The sequence below is a fragment of the Elephas maximus genome, chromosome 6 (assembly GCF_024166365.1).
Source record: "Elephas maximus indicus isolate mEleMax1 chromosome 6, mEleMax1 primary haplotype, whole genome shotgun sequence".
Lineage (NCBI taxonomy): Eukaryota > Metazoa > Chordata > Mammalia > Proboscidea > Elephantidae > Elephas > Elephas maximus.
The window spans coordinates 46,326,242-46,346,677 of record NC_064824.1 but is presented as its reverse complement, the minus strand read 5'-3'; the positions used below and the strand labels follow the sequence as shown (position 1 = coordinate 46,346,677).

The window sequence follows — 20,436 nt, the reverse complement described above, 5'->3', positions numbered from 1 at the left end:
CATTCTGCGCGCAAACACAACACACACGCACACACACGCACACACACGCCCTCTGGACCTGCCCAGGCTGCGCGCAGTGCTCGCTGCCCACTCCAGGGCAAAACGCTCGAGCCCGGCACAGAGGCCGGAGCCCTGCTCCGCTGACCCCACGAGGCTATCCTACCACAGGGCAGCTCCAGGGACTCAGTCCATTCCCGGGCTTGGCCCAGGCTCTGCCTTAGCTGCGGCCGCTGGCACCAACCCCATCTCCTTTTGTGCTCTCCGGGGAAGCATGCCTCTACTCACCCGGGCTGCGCGCGGATTCCGGCCGCCAGCGGCAGCCCGCTGCCCCATCCCACGAACACTGCGCACCCCCACAGTGTGCAATGCGGGGCCCCGCCAGCGCGCGCGGCCGGAGCCGGAGAGCGCAGCGAGAAAGCGAGAGAGGGAGGGAGCGCGGCGGGGAGGGACGCGGAGGGTGGGCGGGGGGCGCGCGCCACTCCCACTCGCGCCCTGCACTCGCCACCGCCTGCCTCCGCCGGCCAGCCCGGCCTCGCCGAGCGCAGGGCCAATCAGCGCGCGCGGGGGGAGCCGAGCCCTCCGCGGGGCACGCTCATTGGCGCGGCGAGCACGCCCCAACTCCCGGAGAGTCTGCCGGAGCGCCAAGTCTGCAAACTCCGGCCTGCAGAGGTGGGCAGCTCCGCGCAGGTGGTGCTGCTGCGTCCCGGCTGTGGTCGGCCGGGTGAGTCCGCCGAGCTCGGCGGGAGGGTTGAGGGGGGAGGGTTGGGGGGGGAGAGACCTGAGGAATCTCCCCTTGAAGCCCGTTCCCAGTGAGCGTTCAGACAAGCAGTGTTTGTTCAGGTTGTACCGATTCCTTCCTGTGCGCGAGCCCCTGGCCCTCTCCTTCGCTGTCAGCCTCACCCCGGCTAGCAACTGTGCAACGGGAAGCAACACAGTGTGAACCGACCCCGGCCAAATCCCACGCTCCGGTTCCCTCCGGCGGGCGAAACCCGCTGGACCGAAGGACTGGAGTGCTGGAAACAAGTCCCTCGGAACCCGGGGCGGGCGAAGACCCCCTGACGTTTACAAAAAAATAATAAATTCAAGGAACACCCATATTTGGGGGCGGAGGATGAAGAGGTGGGGAGAGCCAGGGAGGCAGGTCTTCGTGAGGCAGCGAGAGTCCTGTTACGGTTTTGAGTGGGAAAAGCCCGAGCCATAATTATTCTACCTTCTGCCATACCTTCCCACAAGTAACACCGCACCCCACCCTCCGCTTCCCAAGCCCTCCCCCGAACTATTGCTTTCTCTCTTGCTTCTTGTAAATCCTGTTTGAGTCCCCTGGAGTTTTCGGTTGGGAGCTTCGGAGCGGAAGCGGAACAAGGCCGTATTCTCCCCCATATCCCCTCCGAGCAGCACCGATGGCTGCGGGGGGTGAGGAGGGGGCTTGGCCGGGGAAGGTCCCGGGGGAGGTCTGGAGGCAGGACTCACAGGGACCCCCCAGGAGCAGAGGGCTGGGGACTAGCCTCCGCACCTCTGGCCTGTGCCTGCCCTGCGGCGCTACCTGGAAGAGAGCGGCCCGCCCCAGTGGCTACATTTGTCCACCTTTGAGTCTCCTCTTCCTTCTTGCACGTTCTATTCCTCGAACTTCTTTTCAGGCCTCCTCTGAGTCTTCCTGTCTTTCCACATCCTCCCCATGATCTACTCCCTCTCAACATTAAAACGTTTTTTAAACCCCCATCTCTATTCCCTCTAATTGGAAAGGCCTCGGATAACGTTTTATTTTCTGATTAACAGCTCCCGGACCATGGGAAGTTATTCTCTTAGTTTCTGTGCACTGGCTTAAAACAGATCAAGGGGGCAAAAATAATTAGCATTTCTTCAGAATCTTTTGCCAAGTGAAGTGGAGATCACTGCTGCGCTGTCTTCCTGCAGAGCTCTGCACGTTGAATAAATTGAATATGAATTAATCGAACTGAACCTGGAAATGTCCTCAGTGTCTGGGCAAGTTACTTCTGTGAATTAGAATCTGATACTAATGAAGGCATATCGTGGGTACCATCACTGCCACTCAATTAGTTTCCAGGAAAGAAATTCCTTCTTCCGCAGTTCGTGTCCATGTACCTAGTTCGCTTGATTTTTTAACAAATTGATGAGACTCATAACTTAGGCAGAACGTATTATTTGGGTTCATAATGAAGTTCATCATATTAATGCAGCTCATGATACCCAAGTTCCTGGTAGAGCTAGTTCGTAGTATCTCTTCTCAAAACTGTATTTTAAAAGAAGCTTGGAAGGATAAAACCAAAAAAAAAAAAAAAAAACCAAACCCAGTGCGGTGGAGTTGATTGCGACTCATAGTGACCCTATAGGACAGAGTAGAACTGCCCCACAGAATTTCCAAGGAGTGCTTGGCAGATTGGAACTGCCGACCCTTTTGTTAGCAGCCATAGCACTTAACCACTACGCCACCAGGGATGGAACGATATGTACTTCAAATGTTGCCTGTCGTTACCTCTGAGTGCAGGGAAAATGGATTTTTGTTCCGTTTTCTTCTTTATGCTTTCTATATTTTTCAACCGGTTGCCCGGGAGTTAACTCCAACTCATGGCGTTTTCAAAAAAACATGTAATACTTATTAATCAGGAAAAAAATTTTTTTGTTTTTTTTTACATATGTTAACTTGTAATATACTGTAACCTCAGGCCACAGAAGAGCTAAAATTTTAAATCTTCTTTCTACTTTACCTTTCCCATCTTGTCAATCACCAAGCTTCGAGTTTTTTTTAACTACAAATTTTTTTTTTTTTATCTTTAGGAAACTGGTGGCGTAGTGGTTAAGCACTACAGCTGCTAACCAAAAGGTCAGCAGTTCAAATCCGCCAGGTGCACCTTGGAAACTCTACGGGGCAGTTCTACTCTGTCTTATAGGGTCCCTATGAGTTGGAATTGACTCCACAGCAGTGGGTTTGGGGGTTTTTGTTGTTGTTAAAATACCTTTCAGATCTGTCTCTCCTCAACATGTCTATTGCCACTGCCAGACCCTTATCTCTTAGCTGGGCTTTAGCACCAGCCCTTGAACAGCCTTGCCTCCAGTCTGCCTCCACACTGCCATCTCTCTTTGCGAATCACAAATGTGCTCATGTCATTTAAAACCTTAAAATCCTTCAGCTCCTCCAACCCCACTGCTGTGACATTCAAACTGATCTTGGTTGGCAAGGCCTTTCCCTGCAACATTACCCCAGCCTTCCACCCAATTTGGCCTCATCTTCTGCCCCTACCCTTTCCTAACCAGGAAGGTCCTACCCTACCTGCAACTTTTTATCCTTCCCACACATGTTATGCCTCTTCACGTGTACATGTCTAAGACTCTACCTTGCTGAAATGCTGCCCTGCTCTTCTTCCCCAACCCCTCTGCAGCCCCCAGCACCAAGTTCCTATCCCTGCTTCAAGACTCACTTCAAATGTCACCTCCTTTATGAAACCTTCAAAACTGCCAGGGGCAGAATTAGCAACTCATCTCTATACTTCATTAGCAAGCTCTGTGTTTATTCCATCACTACGAATCCAACTTGTACTATGTGACAGGCGCAATGAGGAAAACATACATCTTTATACTCCTGGAGCATACCATGAGAGAGAGACTGTAATCAAGGAGTCACACAAATAAATAGATAATCACAAAGTGAGGTACGTGCAGTGAAACTATTTCATGTGCAAAAGCCAGGGGAGCAGAAAAAGCATGGTCTAGGTTGAATACCTGTCAATCATGGATCTGTCAATCATAGGTCTTATCACTACGTGTTACAATCTTTTGATTCATTTATCAAAAGGACTGCCCCCCCCCCACGTTGCATTCATCTGTGTTTCCTCTTGTGTAATACAGTAACTGGCTTAGTAAGGTTTTTTAAATAAATAAATGAGTAAATGCATAGGTATTTGAACACCCAAGAAGCATCGTACATCATGTATTTCCAATCTTCTTTCATACAAAATCTGAAAGACTTTAGCTCTGCGTTTTTTAAAAATTATTATCATTAGATCTTTTTCTCATCTTTCTTGACTATAATTTGACTCTTCCAGCATAAATTATCTAATTTTTTCTTATTTAATTTCACATTTATGTGATATAGCTAAGGTACTTTTTGTAGATAATCTATCTTTGCTGTAATTGTGTTTTATAAATTTAGTTTTTAACATTTGAAAATCCGAGGCTGAAAATGTTGAGATATGAAACAGTCCATAAAGGAAAAAATAAATAAATTGGACTTTATCAAAATTAAAAGTGTTTGCTCTGTGAAACACACTGCTAAGAGAATGAAAAGACAATCATACTGGGAAGAAATATTTCAAAACCGTGTATCTGACAGAGGGTTTACAGCCAATACATATAAAGAATCCTCAAAACTCAATAATACAAAAACACACAACCAATTTTTTTAAATAGGCAAAAGATTTTAATAGACATGTTACCAAATAAGATATACAGATTACAATTAGCACATGAAAATATGCTCAATATCATTAATCATTAGAGAAATGCTAATTAAAACCACAGGAAGATACTGCTATATACTTATTAAAAACAAAAAAAAAGAATAGCTAAAAGAAGAACATTGACAATACCAAGTGCTGATGAGAATGCAGAGCAACTGGACCCATCATACATTGCTGATGGAAATGCAAAATGGTATAGCCACTCTAAAAAACAGTTTAGCAAAATTTTATAAAGTTAAACTTATACCTAACCACATGATCCAACAATACCACTCCTAGGTGTTTACTCAAGTGAAACGAAAGCCTGCGTTCACACAAAAACCTGCAAGTGAATGCTTATAGCAATTTCACTGACAAAAACTCGAAATGACCCAACTGTCCCTCAGTTGGGGAATGGGTAAACAAACTGTGGCACAACTATAGAATGGAATACTACTCAGTAATAAGAAGAAACAAACCACTGACACAAGCAACAACGTAATGTATCTCAATTTCATTAAGCTAAGTGAAAGAGGACAGATTCAAGAGGCTAAATACATACAGCGGTTAAGATTTGCAGAGGAGCAAGATAAAAGGAGTTGAGGTTTCTGATCATGATGGGGCCACCCTATGAGCCCTGGATGACCTATATTTACAGAAGGCAATTGTTTAAACCATTGTTAGTTCAGTTTTCCTGTCATATAAAGCTAACCCTCATTTTACCTAATGAAAGTTCTACTAAATGTAGACTTCATGTAAGAAGATACTGTAACTGTCTTATTCATTGAAATATTACTAATGCTTAGCACAAATCCAGTACACAGAGTTGGCACTCAATAAATATTAGTTAAATGAATAATGAATAAACAAGAATGAAGATAAAGTTAGGGTTTTACAGGAAAAAAATTTTATATTCAGATGAGTGTTTTCCCCTTCAAAGTAGCTACTTTGTCAAATTACATACATCATTCCAGTGATGCTGCTGCTATTTCAATACATATTCCATTTCCTTTCTCCACTTATTAAAATATTGCCCCTTCTTTAAGTAAGATTGTTTCCCTTAAATAAATTATTTGCTCTCTTTCTTTCCCTCGATGAGCAAACAATAAATTTAAGCATATCTTAATGTTTTGCTCATTTTTCAATATCCCGAGTAGTGTCTAATTTATCTTCCTTTTCTCTATAACAAATATCTGAAGTTTATATAACAGCCACAGAGTAAAAATGAAAATTCAGATTTTATGCAAAGCTTGAAAGATTTTGGCTCAAGAAACCATCACATTTCCAGATGTATCACTAAAAGTAATTTTCATTTATTGGACACTGCTGGTTGACATTAAGCTCTTGAAATATCATTAAAATATTTCTGCTGTAACCAGTTTGCACAGTCAAGTGACTTTTGAAAAATCATTTATAGCTAAGCTGCTGTTATGGAATTTATTATAAGAACTCAATTTCCTCTACCCATTTTTCTACTAGGAAACAGTAATCTTGGCTGAAAGTAGAGACCCTTCAGTTGCTTCAGACATCAGTTTTATACCTTCTTTCTATCAGGGAGCACATTTGCATAAACACAGATACCATACAACATGGAATTGAAACTATAATTCCTTAGATAAGTAAGCTTGTCTCCTAATGACCATCTGACAATGAAAATATTGGGGGTAAAGAAGAAGAAGTCAAGGGAGATGGACAGATATATGTAAGTGAAATAGAATATTACAAAGAATAAATCCAAAAAGGTCTAAAGTTTCATTATCTTTATTTTCTCCAGTTTTCATTGCTGTACTGGTTGAACTACTCCCTCTGATCTTTCTTCTGTACTTAAGGCCGAGAAAGGTAAAATAGGTAAGACTTTAAGAGACTAAGTTTCCATCATCCCATCATCTTCTTCTCTCATCCCCATTGCTGATCCCTGTCATTCCACCACCAGAGAAAATTTTTGTCAACAGAAGGCAAAGAGGCTTTATCTTGAATTGGGTGCCAATTCTAAATCATGGTAATGGCTGCCTGGAGCACTGCTGACAAGGATCATGAGGCCTATCGAAGGATCAGTTAGCAGACCTTCAGTGAAGGAGAGTAATTTTACTTTTAATTTTAGATGTGTACATTGAGATAGTTGTGGAATATTCAGATAAGGAACCAGTGGAAAGTTGGATATGTGGGCCCAGAGCTCAGTTGAGAGATTTGGGTTATAGACATATTTCCTGAACCTTAAGTATAAAGATTAATCCAAAAGACATTAGTAGACACCTGTTTCCAGCCAAGGTGAATATAGGCACTGGATTTACCTTCCCTTCTGAAATGGCCAAAAACTGGTCAATATATATACAATATAATTGTTTGTAAGACACTGAACATCATACAACAAAGGGCCATGATTTGTGAGGGACAGGAAACTTAAACCACAATACATTTAGTTACTAGTCAGGTTTCTCACTGTTGGGGAAGGGAATTATAAATATGGAAAGAGGAAAGAATAGAATGAACTCTAGGATATTGGATTGGAATTTGAGGTGTTGCTGAGAACTGATATTTTTAAATTTAGATAGTTATAGAAATAGATCTATATGTGTATGTTGTTGTTGTTGTTAGGTGCCGTCAAGTTGGTTCCAACTCATAGCAACCCTATGTACAACAGAATGAAAAACTGCCTGGTCCTGCGCTATCCTGACAATCGTTGTTATGCCTGAGCCCATTGTTGTAGCCACTGGGTCAATCTATCTCATCAAGGGTCTTCCTCTTTTTCACTGACCCTCTACTTTACCAAGCATGATGTCCTTCTCCAGGGACTGATCCCTCCTTGTGTTAGTCATCTGGTGCTGTATAACAGAAATACCACAAGTGGATGGCTTTAACAAAGAGAAGTTTATTTCCTCACAATAAAATAAGCTAAAAGTCCAAATTCAGGGCATCAGCTCTGGGGGAAGGCTTTCTCTCTCTGTTGGCCTTCTCATCAATCATCCACCAGACTAGGAGCTTCTCCTTACAGGGACCCTGTGTCCAAAGGATGCCCTCTGCACCTGGCACTGCTTTCTTCCTGGTATGAGGTCCCCCCTCTCTGCTTGCTACCCTTTCCTTTTTATCTCTTGAGAGATAAAAGGTGGTGCAGGCCACACCCCAGGGAAACTTCCTTTACATTGGATCAGGGATGTGACCTGGGTAATGGTGTTACAATCCCACCCTAATCCTCTTTAACATAAAATTACAATCACAAAATGGAGGACAACCGCACAATACTGGGAATCATGGCCTAACCAAGTTGACATATATTTTATGGGGACACAATTCAATCCATGATACTCCTGATAACATGTCCAAAGTATGTGAAATGTAGTCTTACCATCCTTGCTCCTAAAGAGCATTCTAGTTGTACTTCTTCCAAGATAGATTTGTTCATTCTTGTGGCAGTCCATACACACACACACACACACAACTATTTTTTTTTTCTTTTCCTTCCTAGCTCTATTCACTAAGACAGTTGTATAAGTAGAGTGGAGTTAGAAGAGTGAGAGCAGCTAAGCACTTTATTAGGAATACAGCAAAATGATAAAGACTAAGAAGCGGACACAAGAGGAACCAGAGGCTACACAGATTTGAACAGATCAGATGTTACTAGTAACAAGAATGCATTTAGGTGCTTATTGTTGTGTGCCATCAGGTTGATTTTGACTCATGATGACCCTGTATGACAGAGTAGAACTGCCCCATAGGCTTTCTTAGGCTATAATCTTTATAGGAACAGATCGCCAGGTCTTTTCTACCATGGAGGGAGCAGTGGTTTCAAACCGCCAACTTAATATTAGAAGTCAAGTGCTTAACCATTGTACCACCAGGGCTCCTGGGGGACAGAAGACAGTATTGGCAGAGGAGGTGGTTGTAGTTCAAGCCTCCAACTCTTCCCACCTTCCAACTTGGGCAAGTGGTTTAATGTCTCTGAACTTCAATTTCTTTCTGTCTAAAACTGTGCTGTTATAGCACCTATGCTACAGGGGGGAACCCTGGTGGTGTAGTGGTTAAGTGCTACGGCTGCTAACCAAAAGGTTGGCAGTTCAAATCTACCAGGTACTCCTTGGAAACTCTATGGGGCGGTTGTATTGTGTCCTATAGGGTCACTATGAGTCAGAATCGACTCAAACAGCAAGGGTTTGGTTTTTTTGCAGGGGGGGTTATGCTACAGGGTGGTTATTTAAGGATTAAATGAGGTAATGGTTATGATAAGTGCCTTTGAAACTGCAAAGTACTTAAACATAAGTGTTTATGTGTTACCTCAGTAGTTGTGGGCAGGAACAGTTTTCAGTAGTGTCCTTAGAGTGGGTTGCTGCTACAGTGCTTAATCATAGTGCTGGGGAGAGAAGCCTAACAGTGTGTGTGTGTGTGTGTGTGTGTGTGTGCGCGCGCACGCATGTGTTGATGGGAAGAGGAGGGGTTTGCTTGTGTGTGTGTGTGTGTGTGTGTGTGTGCACGCATGTGTTGATGGGAAGAGGAGGGGTTTGCCTTGCTCCAAAACTGATGCTAAGGTACTGGCTCTGAAAGCTAGAGCCAGCAATTAGAGCCAGCAATCAGAGCCCTAGCTGCAAATTAAGAACTGGTTCATTCAGTAATTAACAATGCAAGAGTTGTTAGCTGTGGCTGATTTTATAAACTGCATTTCCAACTTAACCTAATGGTTCTTTAGGAGGGTGGGCTAAATCATCCTAAAGAGATGCCAGCCAGGAACCATTTCCCTGGAAAGACCAAACAATGTAAATAGACAGAAAGTGTGCCCTCTTCAAACCAACAGAGTCTGTCACATTTCTCTCCTTCCAACTCAGTTAAAAAGGATAGTCTCTGTCCTGCAGCTAACATCATCTTTTTTCCCTTTAAAAAAAAAAAAAAAATTCTACTTATTTTGTTACTGTTGTTGAGAATATGCACAGCAAACGACAGACCAATTCAACAGTTTCTGCATGTACAATTCAGTGACATTGATTACTTTCTTTGAGTTGTGCAAACATTCTCACCACTCTTTTCTGAGTTTTTCCTCCCCATTAACATAAATTCACTGCCCTCTAAGGTTCCTATCTAATCTTTCAAGTTGCTGTTATCAGTTGGATCCCATATAGCTAGTTCTTAAAAGAGTATGATGCTCAAGGGAGATGTTTTTTACTAGGTAACCTAAATTATTGTTCATTTCAAGAAGACTTCAGGGGATAGTTTTGGTTTCAGGTTTAAAGGTTTTTCAGGGCAATAGTTTCAGGGGTTCATCCAAATTTCATGGCTCCAGAAGGTCTAGAGTCCATGATAATTTGAAATTCTGTACTTCATTTCCCCCCTTTTGATCAGGATTCTTCTATGGAGTCCTACCAGTAATGGTAGCTGGGCATCATTCAGTTCTCATGGCAAAGGAGGCAGTTGTTTATGGAGGCAATTAGCCACACATTCCATATCCTTCTCCTATTCCTAATTTTCCTTCTTCTTCTGTTGCTCCAGGTGAGTAGAGACCAATTGTTTTGCCTTGGATGGCCACTTGCTTTTAAGACCCCAGGCACTACACAACAAACTAGGTGGTAGAACAGAAGCACTAAACATGTTTATTCGGCCAGTGAACACAGATGTCTCATGAAACCATGACCCTAAACCTCCAAACCAAGGAACCAAATCCTATGAGGTTTTTGGTTGTACATAAGCAACCTCAACAGCTACTTTTTTTGTTGTTGTTGTCACTGTTGTAAATATATCTATCACACAACTTTTGCAAATTCAACTTTTTGTAGGTGTATACCTTATTGACAACAATTACGATAACCGGCTATGCAGCCCTACCCTTAATCAAGGTGATATTTCCATCACCATTAACTCCTCTCTCCTCCTTCCTCTCATCCCTGGTAACCACTAATAAACTTTGTTCTATATACATTTGCCTTTTCTTGTCTTTTTATATAAGTGAGGTTATATGATATTTGTCCTTTTGTGATTGACTTGTTTCACTCAGCATGTCTTCCAGCTCCATCCATATTTGTAGCATGTATGAAGACTTCATTTCTCCTACTGGCTGAGTAGTATTCTATTGTATGTACGTGCCACATTTTGTTTATCCATTCATCTGTTGACGAGCATTTAGGTTGTTTCCACCTTTTCACTATTATGAATAATGCTACAATGAACACTGGTGTACAAATCCCTTTTTGAGTTTCTGCCTTAAATTCTTGTGGGTATACATCTAGGAGTAGAATTGCTGGTCATATAGTAGTTCTTTTTTTAGTTTTTTGAGGAACTGCCACACTTTTCCACAAAGGCTGTATGTACCATTTTGCGTTCCTACCAGCAATGGGTAAGGGTTTCAATTTTCCCACATGCTCTCCAAAATTTGTTATTTTCTGTTTTTGTTTTTTTTTTTAATCTTAGTCATCCTAGTGGGAGTAAAATGGTATCTAATTGTGGTTTTGATATGTATCCCTCTGATGGCTAATAAATCCACCAGGCACTCCTTGGAAATACTATGAGGCAGCTCTACTCTGTCCTATAGTGTCACTAGAGTTGGAATCAATGGCAACAGTTTGGGTTTTGAATGGCTAAGGACTGCTGAGCATCTTTTCATTTATTTGGTGGCTATGTGAATGTCCTCCTTGGTGAAATATCTGTTTAAACCCTTTGCCCATTTTAAGATTGGGTTTGTCTTTTTGTTAAGTTGTCGAAGTTTTATATATATTTTGCTTATTAGATTCTTGTTGGATATATGGTTTCCTCATATGTTCTTCCAGTTGGTAACTTGTCTTTTCACTTTTTTGGTTAAGTCTTTTGATGAAGAGAAGTTTTTAATTTTCGTGAGGTCCCATTTATTTATTTTATCTTTTGTTGTTTGTGCTTTTGTTACAGTAGATAATCCATTATTAAAAGCTAGGCCTGACAGCATTGCCCCTGCTTGTTCTTCCAAAAATTTTATGGTTTTAGTTTGCAGATTTAGGTCCTTAATCCATTTTGAATTTGTTTTTGCATGTGGTGTGAGGCATGAATTCTGTTTCATTTTTCGGCATGTGGAAATCCAATTTTCCCAGCTCCATTTATTGAAGAGACTCTTCTTTCCCCAGCGAATGGATTTAGCACCTGTCTTAGTTTTCTAGTGCTGCTATAACAGAAATACCACAAGTGGATGGCTTTAACAAACAGAAATTTATTCCCTCACAGTTTAGGACTCTAGAAGACCGAATTCAGGGTGCCAGTTCTAGGGGAAGGTTTTCTGTCTCTGTTGGCTCAGAGGAAGGTCCTTGGCTCTTTGAGCTTCTGCTCCTGGGCGATCTTCATGTGCCTTGGCATCTTTCTTCCCCCAAATCTCCGTGCTAACTTGTTTAATCTCTTTTATATCTCAAAGGAGATTGACTCAAGATATACCCTAATCTTGCCTCATTAATATAATAAACACAACCATATTCTAATAGACATAACTTAATCCTGCCTCATCAACATAACAAACACAACCCATTATCAAATGCGATTATGATCACAGACAGAAGTTAAGATTTACAATACAGAAAATGGGGATAATTATACAATACCACAAAATGGAGGACAATTATATCAGATCACAAAATAGAGGACAATTACACAATACTGGGAACCATGGCCTGGCCAAGTTGACACATATTTTGGGAGGACACAGTTCAATCCATGACAGCACCCTTGTCAAAAATCAGTTGACCATAGCTGTTGGGTTTGTTTCTGAGTCTCAGTTCTATTCCATTGGTCTATACATCTGTTGTTATACCAGTACCAGGCTGTTTTGATCACTATGGCAACACCATTCTCTTGATATTAAGAAACATGAAGAAAATGTACAAGCAAGATTCTTTTTATTTGCAAGCTCAATACCAACATTTATTTTAAAATAAAAAAAAAGGAGGAAAGTGGAGGAGGAGAAACTACGTGAAGACATCACATGAAGATACCTCCATGGAGTTGTTGTTGTTCGTTGCCATCAAGTTGATTCTGACTCATGGCAACCCCATTTGGAAGCAGATTGCCAGGTCTTACTTCTGAGGCACACCTGGGTGCCTCTGAGTGGGTTCGAACTGCCAGTGTTTTGGTTAGTAGTCCAGCATTTAACCATTGTGCTACCTAGGACCCCCATGGGCAGTGCTATAGATTTTCCTGTTCCCTGGAGGAGATAACAATAAGGGATTCCTAGTTTTTTTAGGCCTTATGTGGCACAACAGTTAAGTGCTCAGCTGCGAATCAAAAGGTTGGCAATTTGAACCCACCCAGCCACTCTGCAGAAGAAAGACCTGGCAATCTGCTCCCACAAAGATTATTGCCAATGCTTATGATCATTAGACATTAGAGAAATGCAAATCAAAACTACAGTGGGATTCCATCTCACTCCAACAAGGCCAGCAATAATCCAAAAAATACAAAAAGTAAATGTTGGAGAGGTTGTGGAGAGACTGGAACACTCATACACTGTTGGTGGGAATGTCAAATGGTACAGCCATTTTTGAAATCGATTTGGCACTTCCTTAAAAAGCTAGAAGTAGAACTACCATATGATCCAGCAATCCCACTCCTTGGAATATATCCTAGAGAAATAAGAGCCTTTACACGAACAGATATATGCACACCCATATTCATTGCGGCACTGTTTACAATAGCAAAAAGATGGAAGCAACCAAGATGCCCATCAACCTATGAATGGATAAATAAACTATGGTATATTCACACAATGGAATACTATGCATCGATAAAGAACAGCGATGAATCTGTGAAATATTTCATAACATGGAGGAACCTGGAAGGTATTATGCTGAGTGAAATTAGTTGCAAAAGGGCAAACATTGCATAAGACCACTATTATAAGAACTCGAGAAATAGTTTAAACGGATAAGAAAATATTCTTTGATGGTTATGAGGGGGGGAGGGAGGGAGGGAAGGAGAGGAGTACTCACTAATTAGATAGTAGATAAGAACTACTTTAGGTGAAGGGAAAGACAACACACAATACAGGAGAGGTCAGCACAACTGGACTTAACCAAAAGCAAAGAAGTTTCTGGAATAAACTGAATGCTTCAAAGGCCAGCATAGCAGGGGCGGGGGTTTGGGGACCATGGTTTCAGAGGACATCTAAGTCAATTGGCATAATAAAATCTATTAAGAAAACATCCTGCATCCCACTTTGGAGAGTGGCGTCTGGGATCTTAAACGCTGGCAAGTGGCCATCTAAGATGCATCAGTTGGTCTCAACCCACCTGGATCAAAGGAAAATGAAGAACACCAAGGACACAAGGTAATTATGAGCCCAAGAGACAGAAAGGACCACATGAACCAGAGACTACATCAGCCTGAGACCAGAAGAACTAGATGGTGCCTGGCCACAACCGATGACTGCCCTGACAGGGAACACAACAGAGAACCCCTGAGGAAGCAGGAGAGCAGTGGGATGCAGACTCCAAATTCTCGTAGTAAGTCCAGACTTAATGGTCAGACTGAGACTAGAAAGACCCCAGAGGTCATGGACCCCAGACCTTCTGTCAGCCCAAGACAGGAGCCATTCCGAAAGCCAACTCTTCAGACAGGGATTGGGCTGGACAATGGGATAGAAAAAGATGCTGGTGAAGAATGAGCTTCTTGGATCAAGCAGACACTTGAGACTATGTTGGCATCTCCTATCTGGAGGGGAGATGAGAGGGCAGAGGGGGTCAGAAGCTGGTGGAATGGACACAAAAAGAGAGAGTAGAGGGAAGGAGCAGGCTGTCTCATTAGATGGAGAGCAATTAGGAGTATGTAGCAAGGCATATATAAATTTTCGTATGAGAGACTGACTTGATTTGTAAACTTTCACTTAAAGCACAATTAAAAAAAAAAAAAAAGATTACAGCCAAGAAAACCTTGTGAGGCAGTTCTACTTTGTCACATTGGGTCGCTGTGAGTAGAAGCCAACTCGATGGCACCTAACAACAAAAACAAACCTTATGTAGTCCCTGAATGTGCAAACCATTTAACACACTCAGCTGCTAACTGGAAAGACTAGAGGGTTCAAGTTCACCCTGAGGCACCTGGGAAGAAAGGCCTGGTGCTCTACTTTGGAAAAATTAGCCATTGAAAACCCTATGAAACACAGTTCAATTCTGACACACATCGACTCAATCGCAACTGGTTTTTGGTAAGTACTGGACTCCTAACTGAAGCTTAGTGGTTCAAACCCACCAAGAGGCACCTCAGAAGTAAGACCAGAAGAGCTGCTTCCAAAAGGCCACAGCCTTAAAAACCCTATAGAGAAGTTTTACTCTGCTCCAGGGTTGCCATGAGTCAGAATTAAGGAATCAAGGAGATGACAACTAACAACATTGTAGGGAGGGATGACCACACTACAGGTCTGGGGCTGGGTGTGTCCTTCAGGAACTACAGGCACCCCCAGAACACTGGGAGAATTCTCATCAAAGGCCTATAGCTCTTCCTTGGAAGACTGGGTTCCTCCTCCCACCCATGTCCTCTGACTTCTGTAACCCAGTAACCCTCTTCTCCTCCCTCTTGCTGGGTGACCTCATTCCTTCCTCTTCTTGTTTCTGTCCTTTCCATTGCAAATGCCTTTTTTTTTTCTTTGTAAGAAATCTACCTCAACCCCATAGAACTTTATAAAGTTTGAAGAAATTAAAAAAATGTATTTGCTAGATTCTTAGAGGGACTAGAAGGGCTATCCCTGACAGGGGATATTGCTACTTCTCTGTAGGAGAATCTGTAGAAGTAAGGGGACTAGATCCCATTTTCCAAGGCGTATGTGGCTAGAAGCGTTACATGCAAGACTTTTGGAAATGGGAGACAGGAAAGGGCAGGGCCTATGGGATGGTCAAGTTCTGTGCCGTGTGTGATGCCAGCTGTCCTTGTGCCACCTTGAGATTTGCAAGGATACCAGCAGGAGCAGGCCATCTTGTCCTTGCTAACATTTAATGACAACCAGAGAACTTAATTTAAAGGTAATGAGGACCTTTGTGGGGTGAATCTTCTCTGCTATTGTCAGTTCATAGGTGCACCAGTCCAATAAGTAATGGGGGAGGTGAGTGTTCTGATGCCCAGCAGAGATCTACTTTTGACTTCCTCAGTAGTTCATCTAAGAAGTAAGCACAACTCACCAAGGAGGCTAACTTTTCTCAGAAACATCATATCCTTAGAACCAGGGATTAGACCAAGTTTTACCTAAATCTGATGGTAGGAGCCAAACCTGTGGGTTAAACAAGTTTTCAAGATTATAATTTGCGAGGAATTTAGACCCAAACAAACTCTGCTTACTTCATCAGTTTATCTAAGTCTCCCATAAGTTAAAAATATATTTTTACAAACCCAGATGAAAACCCCAAGGACTTTGAAATGAAGCAATTTAAAGGAAAAGAAGAAAATAATTTACATTCTAGAGAGATGCTAAGAAATATTAAAATGACAAATGGGTAAAAAAAAAAATGATGAGGCCTAGAAAAATTCAGAAATTAAAACACCAATTCTTAGAACAATGGCAGATTGACTATGCTAACTTAAAAGTTCTTCAAATATGTCACTATACAGGGACCCAAGACTAGGCACAAAGGCCAATGGAGCAAAGTAACAGGTACTCCAGCTCTTTTCTTCTAAACAGGTGGAAACGTTCACCATGGCTCCCTCTCCTCACTTGTTTTCCCTTGCACTCTATGCAAAAATGACAAATCGAAAACAGAGCAGGGCTGAGTGGTGACAGCTTGTTTCTACCCTACTTGGCACCAGGTAGGGAAGCTGGAAGAAGGGCTGGAGGCTGGACGATCTGAAGGGGTGCTTACTCACATATCTAGCAATGGATGCTGACTACCTTCAGCCGGGTCTGTAGCCAGAACACCTACACCTCATGTTTCCACATGGTTACTTGGCTTCCTCACAGCATGGTGACTGGGTTCCAAGACTGAGCATCCCCAGACAGAGAAATCTTACCTTTTATGACCTGGCTTCAGGAGTCGTGCAGAGTCACTTTTGCCAACATTTACTCTTTTGAGGCAAATCACCAGACTCTACCCTTTGATGGGAAAAAGTCAAAGAATTGGAGAATATTTTTAAAACCACCACAACAATAATACCTTGTTATTAACCTTTTTTCACTGATTGTACCATGTTTTGTGGCAATTGTGGTAAAGGGGGAGTTCAATCTGGAAACTCATGTTCTTGAGTTTTGGGAAATTTCATTTATTTGAAATTTTCCCATCCTCTGTTTTTTTATGTTATTTCTTTATGATATGCCTACTAAATTTGGGACCTCCTAAAACTATCCTCTAATTTTCTTATCTTTTTTCTCCTATTTTCAATCTCTCTTAGTTTTAGTTTCAGGAAATTTCTTCAGCTTTCCCTCCTAATCCTTTTAACAACTTTCAACACTTCTGCTAAACGATTTTACATTTCCATGAGCTGTTTTTAATCTTCTGTTCAGATTTCATGGTAGCCTGTTCTTGTTACAGGCATACAATGTTTCTCATTTCTCTAAGGATATTGATTAATTTAGCTTCTTATTGTAAAACATTGTACATAGACAAACTTGCCAAAAAAAAAAACAAACCCACTGCTGTCAAGTGGATTCCAACTCATAGCCACCGTACAGGACAGAGTAGAACTGCCACATAGAGTTTCCAAGGAGCGCCTGGTGGATTCAAACTGCTCATCTCTTGGTTAGCAGCTGTAGCACTCTAGAGACTAGTATGAGAACACCCCCATATATTCATCACCTAGCTTCTCTGAAGAACTGGAAGCAAGGGGTTAAGTCAATATTCTGAAGCTGAGGTCCCAGCCCTTTTTCCCTGCTCAGATCCCAGAAGCCTGACAAGCAGGCAACCTTGACACAAGAGATGAGGGGCTTCACTGAACTCTTCAAAGTCCCTTTTTGACCAAATCAAGCCAGCACTGCCACCCACCACCCCCCACCCCGCCTTTTTTTTGAGTCTCCCCTTTTTTGGACCTAATTCTTCGGACATATCTCTTTAATGGTACTCTTTTCTATGAATACGCTTCAACATTAATATATTTCACTTTTGAGTACTCACTTGTAAAAAAAAAAAAGAAAAGAACATTAAAGCATTTTCCTAGTGTTCTACCCTTGACTCACGCAGGTTTTTAAAAGCTGTCCATCAGGTTTAAGTCCATTTCACAGGAATTTAGGAATGCAGTAGCTATCTAGTTTGTCTTGACAAGCATAGACTGAAACTTGAAAGGAAATCTAGAGTATAAGGATAGCCTTTCAGTCACTTAGCAAATTACGTTTTTGTTAAGTGTCCCTCACTTTCTCACACAGATACGTGGACACGCACGTCTTATGGTGGATTTCTTCAATTACAAGCTTTGCCACACTAAGCCAGGAATTGCACATGTGTTTGTGAGTACGTGGCAATAGTGGTGCACCCCACAGATTTCGCATCCCTTTCCCCATTTTGTCATTAAAATGCAGACACCATTGAGTGAATAGAATTCTGAGCAGATAGCCTTTCAGTAATTGGTTTTGCTCATGGGCCAGATTTCTCCGACTGTTTTGTGAGTGAGCTCACTGTCTATTGGGAAGTACTGGGTGGCTAAAGTGCATGACTGTATTTCTCTTCAGATGTCACACCTTGTCACTAGCTACCCCCACAGTGGTGAGAACACCCTGCAGGCATTTGTTCCCTTTGAGTAAATGCCACCCCCCAAAGAGCCCTTCTGCAGGGTAAAACATGCGTCGCACAAAGTCCATTTCTGATTCAGTGAACAACCATGCAAATAACATTCTTCTCAGAGGTGAATAAATGATCTAAACTGCAGAGGATACAAAGTTTTGCATTTTTCCCACTGACTGCCTCATATCAAAGGGAAGATTATTATTCCCAATCATTAACAACTGATGGTGTGCATTAGTTAATTTACTGGAGTGAATAGAAAAAAAGGGAGAACTAGTAAGTGTTTTGGTTGTCAGGCAAAGGGGCCTTTCCATACAACTGAGAAAAAACCTGGGAAAGAGATGTAATTTTCTGTATTTCTTTGTTCTTTGCCTGGGGCGGTGCAGCCCCTGCCTTTGAACAAGGTCAGGTGCATTGTGCCTGCCCATGTTTTGAAGAGCATTGAAAGATTCCTAGAGGGGGTGTATCCCCAGTAAAAAATGACTCTGTGGGGGAGGAGAAGGGACCCCACACAGGCCACCTCTTTATCTCCTAAAGATAGGGCCCCTCCAGGCTCTTAGCTAGCTGTGGAGGGTTAACACCTGCTCCTAGAAAGAATGTACTTAGGCTCTCTGGTCACAGGTAGCTGACTTCCTGATAGGCAGGGCTGGAGGCCCCTTTTATGGGGAATTTTTCTGTCTCCATATCAATGGGAAATGGATTGTAGACAACTGTACAATGTTTTCCAAGTTGAAAGGTCAGTGGGCACTAATTCTCAAAGTATGTAACGAGAAAAGGAAAAAAAACAACCCTGAAAATGCCAAATATGTACACATTTGTAGTATGTAGCTATACATTTTTGTATTTCAACATTACATTTGGATGCATAAATCGTTTTAAGCATTATAGTACATCCAACTGAGTAGCTAAGGAAATTCGAGATGTGTGAAGTAAATCAATCTGGTTATTGATATTTATTGAGGCTTACTGTATGTGGCTACCATAGAATGTGTCTTTTGGGGAATACTTTAATAATGAGTCACAGTGCCCACATTGAAACAATTAGTAGATTATCTGGAGAACAGGACATGCACACACATAACATTGCTAACAAATCATCAAGTACCAACTTGTATAGTATATCACAAGTATTAATAGAAGACCTAAAAGCTCAGGCTCTGTTGAGCAGAAAAATAAAGTGGAGTCAATCATGAGAGTCTTCCAGAAGAATTTCTTATATTATTGTAGACGACATGGATCTGACTGTGCAGACTTGCACTTGGAAGCCATGTCATTTATTTACCATTTTCAAATGAATTAATTCAGACTAAAAAAAAAAAAAAATTTTTTTTTTTTTTATAATGATCAAAAGGCAGTGAGTTTACCTTGCTGCTCTCAACACAGCAATGACAGATGAAATGCTAAAAGAAAAAAAAAAATCAAGAAGACCTGACCAGGCTCTGTTACAAGGTAAACATCTCTGTGGAAAAGGAAAACAAATCAGTGGGTTGTCTGAGTTCTTCAAGTAGGCAGTGGTGATGAAGGGTTTGGCCCATGTGGGATGAGTTCTAAATATGAGTGAAACCTGGAGCAGAGCCAGGCTTCCTGTTTGATGCCAGAGGCAGACAGGGCTCTCCACTCTACTGGGACTACGAGTTCAGATGAAGCTGTGAGCCTGGGAAGACAAAGGGCAAAGACAAAGTGTCACTCCCAGGAACTGAGCCAACTGTTCAGTTGTCCACTAGGGGCAGTACATCCCAAGCTCAACTGTAAATTGAGTTCTGAATTAAGCACTTGAATGCTAACCAAAAGGTTGGCAGTTCAAACCCACCCAGTGGCTCCACAGGAGAAAGACCTAGCAATCTCCTTCTGTAAAGATTACGGCCTAGAAAACCCTATGGGGCAGTTCTACTCGTCAAAGAGTCAAAAATCGATTTGATGGCACCCAACAACAACAACAGGGCTGGGTTAGGTAGAGACAACCACCAAACTGTTAGAGAGGGAAAACTTCAGAGGGGGTGTCCAAAATGAACCTGCAAACCAAATTCCAAAACACATGAAGAAGTCTGATGTCTAGGACAGCCAAGAAACAAAAAAAAAATATTTGGAAGAGTAATTCAATCCAAATGAAATTCATTTTAGAGAATAGTCTGAAAAGATGTCAGAATAAATTTGTTGGGGTTGTTCAAAGAGGCAAAGACATCCATACGTAAAAGGAATAAATGATAGAACAGAAATAAGCAGAAATGAAACAAACCAAATTAAATCACATTCTGAGTTTCTACGTTGATAGAACCACAACCTCCATCACAATCAGACATCTTCACCTACCAGGAAGGGTCAAGAAATCTGTGAATTTATATGGCACTCTAAGATGAATT

At 41.9% G+C, this 20,436-nt stretch overlaps 1 protein-coding gene across 2 annotated transcripts in view; it reads right to left on the bottom strand.

Annotated features, from left to right (window-relative positions):
* Positions 1 to 395, bottom strand: part of LYPD6 (LY6/PLAUR domain containing 6) — a 141,220-nt gene extending 140,825 nt beyond the window's left edge. For both annotated transcript variants that reach the window (XM_049887175.1, XM_049887176.1), the window contains exon 1: positions 286 to 395. The gene's annotated coding sequence lies outside the window, so the exon portion shown is untranslated. The remainder of the gene's footprint in view (positions 1 to 285) is intronic.
* Positions 396 to 20,436: the final 20,041 nt, after the last annotated feature.